Source organism: Oncorhynchus mykiss, chromosome 1 (genome assembly GCF_013265735.2).
Source record: "Oncorhynchus mykiss isolate Arlee chromosome 1, USDA_OmykA_1.1, whole genome shotgun sequence".
Taxonomy (NCBI): Eukaryota; Metazoa; Chordata; class Actinopteri; order Salmoniformes; family Salmonidae; genus Oncorhynchus; species Oncorhynchus mykiss.
Genome location: NC_048565.1, coordinates 53,939,345 through 53,955,627, shown reverse-complemented (window position 1 = coordinate 53,955,627; position 16,283 = coordinate 53,939,345).

Below are 16,283 nucleotides of genomic sequence, written 5' to 3'. Positions count from 1 at the left end.
GAATAACAGTGAAATATCAACATTGTCTGAACTCATTTTAACAAAGTTAAAGTTTAACAAAGTTAAACAATGTTATGAAGACATCCAAATACAGTATCTCCTTTTTTCACCTTTTTTTTCAACACAGGAAGTACAGGAAGTACATGAGGGAACACGAGTATACATGGATAATATACAATGGACAATTGAGCTAGGGGGTACAATATCACATTACACAAGGACCTTAAGGGACATACATACACTTATAATTCTAACAGCTTTTTTGTTAGTAGAGTATTCAATTTTCAAGCAAGTTCAATTGCTTTTTGTAGGGTAAGAAAATTTGTTTTTTTGTTTGTAAATTTACATTTGTGAATATGAAATTGGACCAAAAGAATAATTAAATTAATTACATAAAAATGTTTCAGCTTATTCCTATCGTAGGTAAAGAATCCAAGCAGTATATCTCTCCACGATAGTGTACATCTCTCCACAATAGACCTTCATAAATGTGTTCAATTATAAATCTACTGATGTCTTGCCACAGTTTTCTTACATGAATACAATGCCAAAAAGGATGCAACACTGTTTCTGGGTGGTCATTACAAAAGGAGCAATTTGAGTTAATGTTTTCCTTAAACTTCTTCATATAGTGGTTGGCAGGATAATATTTATGAACAATTTTAAAGGAAACTTCCTTAATTTTGTTAACAAGTAGGTATGTTTGTGGCAACCGCCAAATTTTTTTCCAACAGATATTATCAATAAATCTATTCCATGACATGACATCCTGCTGAAACAACGTTCGTATCGCTCTGTTGTTGAATGGACCAAAAGAGAACAAATCTTTCCTACTGATGAGTCAACAGGGTCAACAGAAGGTAGGCTCTGAGGGTCAGGTCTGGACACGCTCCTGAATAATAAAGCAACACCTGAGGGAATGGCATCTAAAACAATTGCAAAATCTTTAGGTGTTACAGGGACCTTGTAAAGTGATAAGACTTCCTTATAACTGAGTAAAATACCCACTGCATTTACCAGTTGGCTCACCAATAGGTTTTAATTCGGAACCAATATTCTAAAAACAAAGAAGTATTTTTATACAATATATCCCGATTATTCCATATAATATGTGTGGAGAAAAATTATGTCCATGACAAGGACCATGACAAGAAAACCTGCTGATGAAAAGCAGAAACTTTCACTGGAACTTTGGGAATATTATAATTACAAACCAACATGAAGTTAAGGTCACCAAAAGTAGAGAAGACACGATGAGGAATAAAATTCCAGATAGAAGTGGGTCTTCTTAAGAATTATTTTATCCAATTGATATTAAAACTATTATTTAAGGTAGTAACGTCCAGAAAATTCAGCCCAACATTCTCATAAGTGTTCATTACAACAGTTTTCCTAATGTAATGGGTACGGTTTCTCCACAGAAAGTTGAAAAGCATCTGGTCTATCTCCTTGCTTATTTTACCGTCAAGATATAAAGATAGAGCGCCGTATGTTAGTCAAGAGATACCTTCAGCCTTGGTTATTAGGACTCTTCCTTTTAAAGATAAGTCCCTCTGTAGCCATTGATTTAGCTTCCTCTGGGGTTTTTTAATAAGAGGGTTAATATTTAGTAAGCCTCTAGACTTCTGATCCTTTGTAATGGTTATGCCTAAACATGTAAGTTCTTCTTTTACTGGAATACCATAATATGTGTCACACACAAGGTGTCACAGTCACGTTCTGACCTTTATTTCCTTTGTTTTGTCGTTATTTAGTATGGTCAGGGCGTGAGTTGGGGTGGGCAGTCTATGTTTGTTTTTCTATGATTTGGGGATTTCTATGTTTCGGCCTAGTATGGTTCTCAATCAGAGGCAGGTGTCATTAGTTGTCTCTGATTGAGAATCATACTTAGGTAGCCTGGGTTTCACTGTTTGTTTGTGGGTGATTGTCTATGTTAGTTGCTTGTGTCAGCATAGTTCTCATTATAGCTTCACGGTCGTTATTCGTTTATTGTTTTGTATAGTTTGTATTCAGTGTTCAGTGCTTTTTTTAATGAAAAAATCATCATGAACACATGTGCATTTTGGTCCGCTTCATGCGACGACAGAATCACCCACCAACCAAGGACCAAGCGGCGTGGTAAACGGAGGCAGCAGCAAAAGCAGCAGCAGGAGAAGCAACAGGTGCAGCAGGAGAAGCAGCAGCAGCAGGAGCAACAGCAGCAGCAATGGGAGAGGCAGCACTATTTGGAAAAGTGGACTTGGGAGGAGATCCTAGACGGGAAAAGACCCTGGGCAGAGCCAGGGGAATATTGCCGCCCCAAAGCCGAGCTGGAGGCAGCGAAAGCAGAGAGGCGGCATTATGAGGAGCTGACATGGCAGAGCGGCTGGAAGCCCGAGAGGCAGCCCCAAAAATGTATTGGGGGGGGGGGGCACAGGGAGAGTGTGGCAGTCAGGAGCCAGACCTGAGCCAACTCCCCCTGTTTACCGTAAGGAGCCATGGATGTTATCGGAGCTGTCGGCGAAGCTGAGGGCTGAGTCTGAGAGGGTCGAGGAGTTATTGGACAGAATGGAGGAGAGTGAACGGATGGGAGATGAGGAGACACTCGAGGAGGTGTTAATAGAATTGAGGGAGTGTGAAGAGAGAGAGCAGTTGATTTGGCGTAGTATGCAAGGCATTCACCCTGAGGTGCGTGTCCCCAGCCCGGTACCACCAGTGCCGGCACCCCGCACCAGGCTGTCTCTCTGTCCCATCAATACAGGTGCTCCCGCCTGTCCGGCGCTACCAGAGCTTCCGCCCCTCAGTCCAGAGGCGCCAGAGCCCCTCAGTCCAGAGGCGCCAGAGCCCCTCAGTCCAGCGCTGCCAGAGCCTTCCTCCTCTCCAGCGCAGCCGGAGTCTCCCGTCTGTCCGGCGCTGCTGGAGTCATCCTTCACCCCGGCGCTGCCGGAATCTCCCGTCCATTCGGGACACATTTCTAGGGTCCCCAGTCCGAGGTCGGCGGCGAGGATCGCCGTGTTTAGGATGCCACGGAGGCGGAGGAGAAAGACTGTTGAAGTGGGGTCCACATCCCGCGCCAGAGCTGCCACCGCGGACAGACGCCCACCCAGACCCTCCCCTATAGGTTCAGGTTTTGCGGCCGGAGTCCGCACCTTTGGGGGGGGTACTGTCACGTTCTGACCCTTTATTTCCTTTGTTTTGTCATTATTTAGTATGGTCAGGGCGTGAGTTGGGGTGGGCAGTCTATGTTTGTTTTTCTATGATTTGGGGATTTCTATGTTTCGGCCTAGTATGGTTCTCAATCAGAGGCAGGTGTCATTAGTTGTCTCTGATTGAGAATCATACTTAGGTAGCCTGGGTTTCACTGTTTGTTTGTGGGTGATTGTCTATGTTAGTTGCTTGTGTCAGCACAGTTCTCATTATAGCTTCCTCATCATGAACATATACCACGATGCATTTTGGTCCGCTTCATACGACGATCGTGACAGTCATGAGTTCACATTTATTAATGTTAAGATATATACCAGACTCTTTGGAAAAGGATTGTATCACATTGTTCGATATGGGAATTTGGTTAGCATCTTTCAGAAAAAGTGTAGTATCGTCAGCCAGCTGGCTTACAACAATTTCTTTACCAGCTATGGAAATACATTGCAGGACTATTATTTAAACAATTTGCAAGAAGTTGGGTGATTAATAAAAACAGGTATGGCGAGATAGAACAACCTTGCCTAATTCCTCTCTTTAACTCAATACTAGGTGAGGTGCCATATTTCAATTTGATAGAGCTGTTACCATTTGTATAGAGTCTTAATAGCCTTACAGAAAAAATCCCAAAGCCAAGTCTCAAGGGAGTGGAAGAGGAACTGATGCTCTACTGTGTCAAATGCTTTATAAAAATCAAAAAAATAATATGAAGCTATCCTTGGTTATTAGGTCTGAGTAGTCAAGTATGTCTAATACTAGTCTGACATTGTTAGAAATATGTCTGTTCCTCATGAAGCCAGATTGTGTTTCTTCAATGACTGCATTCAGGACTTAAATTATTTTTGCAAGTAGTAAGGCTAATATCTTAGTCATTATTAAGAAGACAAATTGGACGGTAGTTATCGATGAGCAATGCTTATTTTTTAGGCTTAGGTATCAGAGTTATTAACCCCTGACTCATTGTAGGAGGGAGAACATTGTTTTTAATACTCTCTAAAAAAATACTTCAAATAGGAAGGGAGCTACTTGTTCAAAAAATAATTTGTCAAATTCTGATGTAATTCCATCAACACCTGGTGATTTATTGTTCTTTAGATGTTTGATAGACTCTACAATGAGCTATTTAGCTTCCAGTAGGATGCTCTACCAAGGTTAGTATCAGGGGTAAATATTTTAATATCAATGTAAATGGCGCTATGGTCTGTGAGGGGAGTGGTACAAATATTTGTAGTAACACACTCACTATCAATACATTTGGATATAAGCCAAAAACCTATTCTGGATTGTCTGGAGCCTGTTTTGTTACTCCAAGTGGATGATCTGTCAGCCGGAAACCTCTCTCTCCATATGTCAGTAAGATCAAACTTTTCTATAAAAGTATTAAACCCAAATTCTGATTGGTTGGCCTACCTGGGGGCCATCTATCAGTTGAATTATCTATAGTAATGTTATTGTCCCCTCCTATTAATAATAACACATTGGGAAATGTAGATAACCAATGAAGTACAGTGCCTTGCGAAAGTATTCGGCCCCCTTGAACTTTGCGACCTTTTGCCACATTTCAGGCTTCAAACATAAAGATATAAAACTGTATTTTTTTGTGAAGAATCAACAAGTGGGACACAATCATGAAGTGGAATGACATTTATTGGATATTTCAAACTTTTTTAACAAATCAAAAACTGAAAAATTGGGCGTGCAAAATTATTCAGCCCCTTTACTTTCAGTGCAGCAAACTCTCTCCAGAAGTTCAGTGAGGATCTCTGAATTATCCAATGTTGACCTAAATGACTAATGATGATAAATACAATCCACCTGTGTGTAATCAAGTCTCCGTATAAATGCACCTGCACTGTGATAGTCTCAGAGGTCCGTTAAAAGCGCAGAGAGCATCATGAAGAACAAGGAACACACCAGGCAGGTCCGAGATACTGTTGTGAAGAAGTTTAAAGCCGGATTTGGATACAAAAATATTTCCCAAGCTTTAAACATCCCAAGGAGCACTGTGCAAGCGATAATATTGAAATGGAAGGAGTATCAGACCACTGCAAATCTACCAAGACCTGGCCGTCCCTCTAAACTTTCAGCTCATACAAAGAGAAGACTGATCAGAGATGCAGCCAAGGGGCCCATGATCACTCTGGATGAACTGCAGAGATCTACAGCTGAGGTGGGAGACTATGTCCATAGGACAACAATCAGTCGTATATTGCACAAATCTGGCCTTTATGGAAGAGTGGCAAGAAGAAAGCCATTTCTTAAAGATATCCATAAAAAGTGTTGTTTAAAGTTTGCCACAAGCCACCTGGGAGACACAAAAGACTGCAAAAGAGTCTGCAAAAGACCTGAGACTGGGACAGAGATTTGTCTTCCAACAAGACAATGATCCAAAACATAAAGCAAAATCTACAATGGAATGGTTCAAAAATAAACATATCCAGGTGTTAGAATGGCCAAGTCAAAGTCCAGACCTGAATCCAATCGAGAATCTGTGGAAAGAACTGAAAACTGCTGTTCACAAATGCTCTCCATCCAACCTCACTGAGCTCGAGCTGTTTTGCAAGGAGGAATGGGAAAAAAATTCAGTCTCTCGATGTGCAAAACTGATAGAGACATACCCCAAGCGACTTACAGCTGTAATCGCAGCAAAAGGTGGCGCTACAAAGTATTAACTTAAGGGGGCTGAATAATTTTGCACGCCCAATTTTTCAGTTTTTGATTTGTTAAAAAAGTTTGAAATATCCAATAAATGTCGTTCCACTTCATGATTGTGTCCCACTTGTTGTTGATTCTTCACAAAAAAATACAGTTTTATATCTTTATGTTTGAAGCCTGAAATGTGGCAAAAGGTCGCAAAGTTCAAGGGGGCCGAATACTTTCGCAAGGCACTGTATATGTTTCTCTATAGATTCAAGCAACTCATCATTCTCATGTTTGGTGATGTACCCGTAGAAGTTTACAGTAATGAGCGTAATGTCATTGTAACTGATCACAAGACAAATAAAGTGACCAAAGGGGTCACTTTCCGAGTGTAGAATATTACCACCAAAGGTGTTTTTCATTGTAGTGACACCAGCGGAGTGTTCAGATCCATGGGAAGCCAAATATCGTTGCCCCACTGTGATCCCCAGAAGTTGGCATCAGCCGAAATTGAATGAGACTTGAAAAAGCAAAAATCTGTTTGAAATTGTTTAGCAAATAAAAAGAAGGCCTGGCGCTTCACATTGTTTCGTAACCCCCTAGCATTAAGAGAAACTATTGACAAAGACAAATACAGTATTGTCATTACATGGTCAGGTACAGCAAATTACAGTGTTACATAACGTGACATACAGCTGTGACTGAGGTTGGGGTACAATTGTGTAATTACAATCTATAACAGTTTTACATTTATCACAATCAACAATCAACCACATATATGGCATTTGTACATAAGGGGGCTGCAACGCGCGTTGATACAACACTTCCTATTAATTTTCAATGGAGGCAAAAATTATGGATATACTGACAATTTACATGTCTCTTCACCCTACACATGGAATAAACAAACAGAGTCAATAACACAATAGCACAATAGACAATCTATATACAGTGTGTGCAAAGGAGGTAAGATTAGGGAGGTAAGACAATAAATAGGCCGTAGTGGTGAAGTAATTACAATTTAGCAATTAAACACTGGAGTGGATAGATGAGCAGAAGATGAATGTGCAAGTAGAGATATTGGGTGCAAAGGAGAGAAAAAACATAACAAAATCAAATCAAATCAAATGTATTTATATAGCCCTTCGTACATCAGCTGATATCTCAAAATGCTGTACAGAAACCCAGCCTAAAACCCCAAACAGCAAGCAATGCAGGTGTAAAAGCACGGTGGCTAGGAAAAACTCCCTAGAAAGGCCAAAACCTAGGAAGAAACCTAGAGAGGAACCAGGCTATGTGGGGTGGCCAGTCCTCTTCTGGCTGTGCCGGGTGGAGATTATAACAGAACATGGCCAAGATGTTCAAATGTTCATAAATGACCAGCATGGTCCAATAATAATAAGGCAGAACAGTTGAAACTGGAGCAGCAGCACGGCCAGGTGGACTGGGGACAGCAAGGAGTCATCATGTCAGGTATTCCTGGGGCATGGTCCTAGGGCTCAGGTCCTCCGAGAGAGAGAGAGAAAGAGAGAAGGAGAGAGAGCACACTTAAATTCACACAGGACACCGATTAGGACAGGAGAAGTACTCCAGATATAACAAACTGACCCTAGCCCCCCGACACATAAACTACTGCAGCGTAAATACTGGAGGCTGAGACAGGAGGGGTCAGGAGACACTGTGGCCCCATCCGAGGACACCCCCGGACAGGGCCAAACAGGAAGGATATAACCCCACCTACTTTGCCAAAGCACAGCCCCCACACCACTAGAGGGATATCTTCAACCACCAACTTACCATCCTGAGACAAGGCTGAGTATAGCCCACAAAGATCTCCGCCATGGCACAACCCAAGGGGGGGCGCCAACCCAGACAGGAAGATCACATCAGTGAATCAACCCACTCAGGTGACGCACCCCTTCCAGGGATGGCATGAGAGAGCCCCAGTAAGCCAGTGACTCAGAGATGAGTCTTCAGTAAAGACTTAAAGGTTGAGACCGAGTTTGCGTCTCTGACATGGGTAGGCAGACCGTTCCATAAAAATGGAGCTCTATAGGAGAAAGCCCTGCCTCCAGCTGTTTGCTTAGAAATTCTAGGGACAATTAGGAGGCCTGCGTCTTGTGACCGTAGCGTACGTGTAGGTATGTACGGCAGGACCAAATCAGAGAGATATGTAGGAGCAAGCCCATGTAATGCTTTGTAGGTTAGCAGTAAAACCTTGAAATCAGCCCTTGCTTTGACAGGAAGCCAGTGTAGGGAGGCTAGCACTGGAGTAATATGATCGCATTTTTTGGTTCTAGTCAGGATTCTAGCAGCCGTATTTAGCACTAACTGAAGTTTATTTAGTGCTTTATCCGGGTAGCCGGAAAGTAGAGCATTGCAGTAGTCTAACCTAGAAGTGACAAAAGCATGGATTAATTTTTCTGCATCATTTTTGGACAGAAAGTTTCTGATTTTTGCAATGTTACGTAGATGGAAAAAAGCTGTCCTTGAAACAGTCTTGATATGTTCTTCAAAAGAGAGATCAGGGTCCAGAGTAACGCCAAGGTCCTTCACAGTTTTATTTGAGATGACTGTACAACCATTAAGATTAATTGTCAGATTCAACAGAAGATCTCTTTGTTTCTTGGGACCTAGAACAAGCATCTCTGTTTTGTCCGAGTTTAAAAGTAGAAAGTTTGCAGCCATCCACTTCCTTATGTCTGAAACACATGCTTCTAGCGTGGTCAATTTTGGGGCTTCGCCATGTTTCATTGAAATGTACAGCTGTGTGTAATCCGCATAACAGTGAAAGTTAATATTATGTTTTCGAATGACATCCCCAAGAGGTAAAATATATAGTGAAAACAATAGTGGTCCTAAAATGGAACCTTGAGGAACAACAAAATTTACAATTTCCATCAATTCCCATTATTAAAGTGGCTGGAGTTGAGTCAGTGTGTTGGCAGCAGCCACTCAATGTTAGTGGTGGCTGTTTAACAGTCTGATGGAATTGAGATAGAAGCTGTTTTTCAGTCTCTCGGTCCCTGCTTTGATGCACCTGTACTGACCTCGCCTTCTGGATGATAGCGGAGTGAACAGGCAGTGGCTCGGGCGGTTGTTGTCCTTGATGATCTTTATGGCCTTCCTAGGACATTGGGTGGTGTAGGTGTCCTGGAGGGCAGGTAGTTTGCCCTAAGTGATGCGTTGTGCAGACCTCACTACCCTCTGGAGAGCCTTACAGTTGTGGGCGGAGCAGTTGCCGTACCAGGCGGTGATACAGCCCGACAGGATGCTCTCGATTGTGCATCTGTAGATGTTTGTGAGTGCTTTTGTTGACAAGCCAAATTTCTTCAGCCTCCTGAGGTTGAAGAGGCGCTGCTGCGCCTTCTTCACGATGCTGTCTGTGTGGGTGGACCAATTCAGTTTGTCTGTGATGTGTACGCCGAGGAACTTAAAACTTACTACCCTCTCCACTACTGTCCCATCAATGTAGATAGGGGGGTGCTCCCTCTGCTGTTTCCTGAAGTCCACAATCATCTCCTTAGTCTTGTTGACGTTGAGTGTGAGGTTATTTTCCTGACACCACACTCTGAGGGCCCTCACCTCCTCCCTGTAGGCCGTCTCGTCGTTGTTGGTAATCAAGCCTACCACTGTAGTGTTGTCCCAGGGTCTCGAGCTTGATGACGAGTTTGGAGGGTACTATGGTGTTAAATGCTGAGCTGTAGTCGATGAACAGCATTCTCACATAGGTATTCCTCTTGTCCAGATGGGTTAGGTCAGTGTGCAGTGGTTGAGATTGCATCGTCTGTGGAACTATTTAGGCGGTAAGCAAATTGGAGTGGATCTAGGTTGTCAGTTAGGGTGGAGGTGATATGGTCCTTGACAAGTCTCTCAAAGCACTTCATGATGACGGAAGTGAGTGCTACTCGTTTAGCTCAGTTACCTTAGCTTTCTTGGGAACAGGGACAATGGTGGCCCTCTTGAAGCATGTGGGAACAGCAGACTGGGATAAGGATTGATTGAATATGTCCGTAAACACACCAGCCAGCTGGTCTGCCCATGCTCTGAGGACGCGACTGGGGATGCCGTCTGGACCTGCAGCCTTGCGAGGGTTAACACATTTAAATGTTTTACTCACATCGGCTGCAGTGAAAGAGAGTCCGCATGTTTTGGTTGCGGGCCGTGTCAGTGGCACTGTATTGTCCTCAAAGCGGGCAAAAAAGTTATTTAGTCTGCCTGGGAGCAAGACATCCTGGTCCGTGACAGGGCTGGTTTTCTTTTTGTAATCCGTGATTGACTGTAGACCCTGTCACATACCTCTTGTGTCTGAACCGTTGAATTGCGACTCTACTTTGTCTCTATACTGACGCTTAGCTTGTTTGATTGCCTTGCGGAGGGAATAGCTACACTGTTTGTATTAGGTCATGTTTCCGGTCACCTTGCCCTGGTTAAAAGCAGTGGTTCACGCTTTCAGTTTCACACGAATGCTGCAATCAATCCATGGTTTCTGGTTTGGGAATGTTTTAATTGTTGCAATGGGAACGACATCTTCAATGCACTTTCTAATGAACTCGCTCACCGAATCAGCGTATTCGTCAATGTTGTTGTTGGACGCAGTGCGAAACATATCCCAGTCCATGTGATGGAAGCAGTCTTGGAGCGTGGAATCAGATTGGTCGGACCAGCGTTGAACAGACCTGAGCGTAAGAGCTTCTTGTTTTAGCTTCTGTCTGTAGGCAGGGAGCATCAAAATGGAGTCGTGGTCAGCTTTTCCGAAAAAGTGGCGGGGGAGGGCATTATATGCGTCGCGGAATTTAGAATAGCAATGATCCAAGGTGTTACCAGCCCTGGTTGCGCAATCAATATGCTGATACAATTTAGGGAGTCTTGTTTTCAGATTAGTCTTGTTAAAATCCCCAGCTACAATGAATGCAGCCTCAGGATATGTGGTTTCCAGTCAAATAAAGTTTGTTCAGAGCCATTGATGTGTCTGCTTGGGGGGCAATATATACGGCTGTGATTATAATCGAAGAGAATTCCCTTGGTAGATAATGCGGTCGACATTTGATTGTGAGGAATTCTAAATCAGGTGAACAGAAGGACTTGAGTTCCTGTATGTTGTTGTGACCACACCACGTCTCGTTAACCATAAGGCATACGCCCCCGCCCCTCTTCTTACCAGAAATAAACTATTTCTGTCAGCGCGATGCGTGAAGAAACCAGCTGGCTGCACCGATTCCGTTAGTGTCTCTCGAGTGAGCCATGTTTCCGTGAAGCAAAGAACGTTACAGTCGCTGATGTCCCTCTGGAATGCTACCCTTACTCGGATTTCATCAACCTTGTTGTCAAGAGACTGGACACTGGCGAGAAGAATGCTAGGGAGTGGTGCGCGATGTGCCCGTCTCCGGAGCCTGACCAGAAGACCGCTTCGTTTCCCTCTTTTACGACGTCTTTGTTTTTGGGTCGCAGGCTGGGATCCATTCCGTTGTCCTGGGTGAAAGGCAGAACACAGGATCCGCTTCGGGAAAGTTATATTCCTGGTCGTACTGATGGTGAGTTGACGTTGCTCTTATATTCAGTAGTTCTTCCCGACTGTATGTAATGAAACCTAAGACTTCCTGGGGTACCAATGTAAGAAATAACATGTAAAAAAAACAAAAAACTGCATAGTTTCCTAGGAACGCAAAGCGTGGCGGCCATCTCTGTTGGTGCCGGAAGTAAAAAGCGTGTGCACACACAAGTGCATGTGTAGCATGTGACAATAGAAGGATCATGTCAAGGAAGCATCACAAATGAATACATAAATACCACTTGAAAATTGATAATGAGTTGATCATTTGAACCAGCTGTGTAGTGCTATGGCAAAAACAAAAACATGCACCCCTTTGAGGACCAGGACTGAGAACCACTGCTCTTCATTGGGAACTCTTCCTCTGCAGACAGGCTTTCACAGCTCTCTGCATCTGAGGACAGAAAACCTCACAAGAAACAGACTTCATTATACTAAAATTAAACCTGAATATTATGTAACTATAATCTCTGTCCTCACTTCTAGGGACTGGAACTACACAAAAGTACCTGCCCTATCCAGAATAGCCTACTCTCTCACTCTCCTTTCACCCTCCACCATGGCTTTTAGCTAGCTACCTACAAATGTGTTTGGAATAGTTTTTTTTTACAGTGATAAATACATAAAGATAGCTAGCTAATATGACGTTAGGTAGCTGGTAAAATGTAATTCACTTAGTTAGCTAGCTATACAGTATGTAAAGTTGGCTCGATAGCTAGCTAGCTACATTAGCAGTTCATTTGAGTTAGCCTGGACTGTAGCTAGTTAGCTAATAATACATCTTTTTTTTAACATTTTCTAAATGTATTTACTTACTTGAATACGTTCCCCCAGCCTTGTGGACAATTGGAAACAGAGCAGCAAAGTTTGTTTGTCACCAGAGCGCTTTAGAGCATATTACTATTTACCTGTGAATTAATTCATGAAATGGAGAATGGATTAAACTATTTACCCATTTAATAACTAGACCTTGATACAAAGTTGCTATGCTGAATTCTTTATGCACAATCGAACATGATGCCATATGCTGCCATATGCTGCCAGCACGCCCACAAGCGAGCCACTCTGGGCGGCGGAAGCGGAAAGCTGCAATTTCCCGCATGCTAGTGTACACGAACCATAACAATGGGAGTCATTGTCCACAAAGCGGCACGTCGGGCTGTCTAGCTCTCACCTGTGATTTCTTTAGATTGGTGCATTATTATCTCATTATTGTAATCTTTTTAAAATATTTGATGAAGGTTGTTGACGTCATCTGCCAACTCCGATATAAAGTGATTTTTCTCAAAGATCCCGGGATGTCACGTGTCCTGTTTATATCAATACACACGTATCAACTTAAGTATTGCAAAACTTATATTTGATCAAATTAACCTAATGTAGCAAACAAGACATACATTTTGTTGTTGACCAAAAAAATCGAAACTCTTTTGTTGACCTCCATACAAATTGTTCTTGCAAAACAACGAAAAAACGCCCACCTGCTGGATGGAGACAGATGCAAGTTCTCCCACTTAAAAAAATGAGAGGCCTGTAATTTTCATCATATGTAATTTTCATCATCGGTACACTTCAACTATGACAGACAAAATGAGAAAAAAAATCCAGAAAATCACATTGTAGGATTTTTAATGAATTTATTTGCAAATTATGGTGGAAAATAAGTATTTGGTCACCTACAAACAAGCAAGATTTCTGGCTCTCACAGACCTGTAACTTCTTCTTTAAGAGGCTCCTCTGTCCTCCACTCGTAACCTGTATTAATGGCACCTGTTTGAACTTGTTATCAGTATAAAAGACACCTGTCCACAACATCAAACAGTTACACTCCAAACTCCACTATGGCCAAGACCAAAGAGCTGTCAAAGGACACCAGAAACAAAATTGTAGACCTGCACCAGGCTGGGAAGACTGAATCTGCAATAGGTAAGAAGCTTGGTTTGAAGAAATCAACTGTGGGAGCAATTATTAGGAAATGGAAGACATACAAGACCACTGATAATCTCCCTCGATCTGGGGCTCCACGCAAGATCTCACCCCGTGGGGTCAAAATGATCACAAGGACGGTGATCAGAAATCCCAGAACCACACGGGGGGACCTAATGAATGACCTGCAGAGAGCTGGGACCAAAGTAACAAAGCCTACCATCAGTAACACACTACGCCGCCAGGGACTCAAATCCTGCAGTGCCAGACGTGTCCCCCTGCTTAAGCCAGTACAAGTCCAGGCCCGTCTGAAGTTTGCTAGAGAGCATTTGGATGATCCAGAAGAAGATTGGGAGAATGTCATATGGTCAGATGAAACCAAAATATAACTTTTTGGTAAAAACTCAACTCGCCGTGTTTGGAGGACAAAGAATGCTGAGTTGCATCCAAAGAACACCATACCTACTGTGAAGCATGGGGGTGGAAACATCATGCTTTGAGGCTGTTTTTCTGCAAAGGGACCAGGACGACTGATCGGTGTAAAGGAAAGAATGAATGGGGCCATGTATAGTGAGATTTTTAGTGAAAACCTCCTTCCATCAGCAAGGGCATTGAAGATGAAACGTGGCTGGGTCTTTCAGCATGACAATGATCCCAAACACACCGCCCGGGCAACGAAGGAGTGGCTTCGTAAGAAGCATTTCAAGGTCCTGGAGTGGCCTAGCCAGTCTCCAGATCTCAACCCCATAGAAAATCTTTGGAGGGAGTTGAAAGTCCGTGTTGCCCAGCAACAGCCCCAAAACATCACTGCTCTAGAGGAGATCTGCATGGAGGAATGGGCCAAAATACCAGCAACAGTGTGTGAAAACCTTGTGAAGACTGTGTATAGCCAAGTTATCATTGTTGGTAAGTGCCCGTAAAGTAAGCATTTCACTATTAATCTACACTTGTATTTTATTTTTTTACAATTTTATACTCATGTAAAAACACCCTTAAAGCTAGCTAGCTGGCTAATGTTAGCTAGACAGCTAGCTTACTAAAATAGAGATTTTAATAGCTAACATATTCTTCTCTACTGTCTACTTTAAAATGATTTATACTTTTACTTTTGATACTTAGTATATTTTTGCATTTACATTTAGTTTTAATACTTAAGTACGTACATTTAAAACCAAATCATTTTAGACTGTTACTCAAGTAGTATTTTACTGGGTGACTTTTACTTGAGTACGACAATTGGGTACTTTTTCCACCACTGGTGGATAAAATCACTATTTATAAGCAAATAGCCTACTCTCCCTCCAAAAATATTTGTAAGGGCTCTCTTCGTAATGAGGATCGGACCAAAGCGCAGCGTGGGAAGTGTTCATGATTTTATTTGATCAGCAAACACTCGAACAAAAATAAACAAGAGGGAAAAACAAAACAGTTCTGTAAGGTGCATATAGTATACAGAAAACAACTACCCACAAAACACAGGTGGGAAAAAGGCTGCCTAAGTATGATTCCCAATCAGAGACAACGAAAGACAATATTTGTCACGCCCTGACCTTAGAGAGCCGTTTTATTTCTCTATTTCATTCGGTCAGGGTGTGATGTGGGGTGGGCATTCTATGTTTTGTTTTCTATGTTTCTTTATTTCAATGTTTAGGCCGGGTATGGTTCTCAATCAGAGACAGCTGTCTATCGTTCTCTCTGATTGGGAATCATACTTAGGTAGCCCTTTCCCTCCTTCAGTGTGGGTAGTTAACTTTGTTTGCTGCACTAAGCTTCACGGTTGTTCAGTTTGTTTCTTGTTTTGTTGGTGTCATTCCGAAATAAAAAGTAATGTATATTCACCACGCTGCTCGTTGGTCTTCCTTCAATGGCGGCCGTGACAATATTCATATTAGCGGGTAAAATTAATTTGGTGTCAATAATAAATAAAATAATAAATAATGTTATATATTTTTTAATTTGCCTATCATATGCAAATAAACAATTAAATACATTTTCTGATTTTAAACCAGATTTTTATTAATAATTTAAAAAGCTTAAATTATTATTTACCTATGAATAAATTCATGAAATAGAGATGGATTAAAGTATTTATGTAACGATATTCTTCGTCCTCCTCTGACGAGGAGTATGAAATGTCGGACCAATGCACAGCGTGGTATGTGTTCATGATGATTTATTATACTGAACACTGAAAAATACAAAATAACAACATGAAAATAAACGAACACCGAAACAGTCCTGTAAGGTGCGCAAAACAGAAAATAATCACCCACAAAACACAGGTGGGAAAAGGCTACCTAAGTATGATTCTCAATCAGAGACAACGAACGACAACGAACGACACTTTTTTAAACCTTTATATTATGAGGGTGTCCCATTGAGAGCAAGGGAGTCCTGCATGACAAGTCTGAGACTTGTTTGAGACTCAAATACTTAAATGATGTATATTGGCCATTAACCAATATTGTCATCTTGAGTATAGTACCTAAAAGAAATGAGCGCAGCAGCTTCTTAATAAAAAATGGTGTTCTTCATTGTAATGAAAAGTTAGATATAACCAACAATAGCCAATAATAATGGATTTCCTCAGATATATCCAGTTCCCAGTCTGTAGTGGACCTTCTTCACAAAATCAGCAGCACTGCCAGCACAAAGCGAGAGGGGAATTATACCATTAAAAAAACTATTAGTAAAATACCTCCTGTATAAGCCAAGTTAGACCTAACCGAATCATGAGAAAACAAAAAGATCATTACTTGACAAATTGGAAAGAAATAATACAAAAACTGAGCAAACTGGAATGCTATTTGGCCCTAAACAGAGAGTACACAGTGGCAGAATACCTGGCCACTGTGACTGGCCCAAAATTAAGAAAAGCTTTGACTATGTACAGACTCAGTGGGAACAGCCTTGCAATTGAGAGAGGCTGCCATATTAGAAACACATATTACCTTCAGATTACACAGACCCACAAAGAATTGGA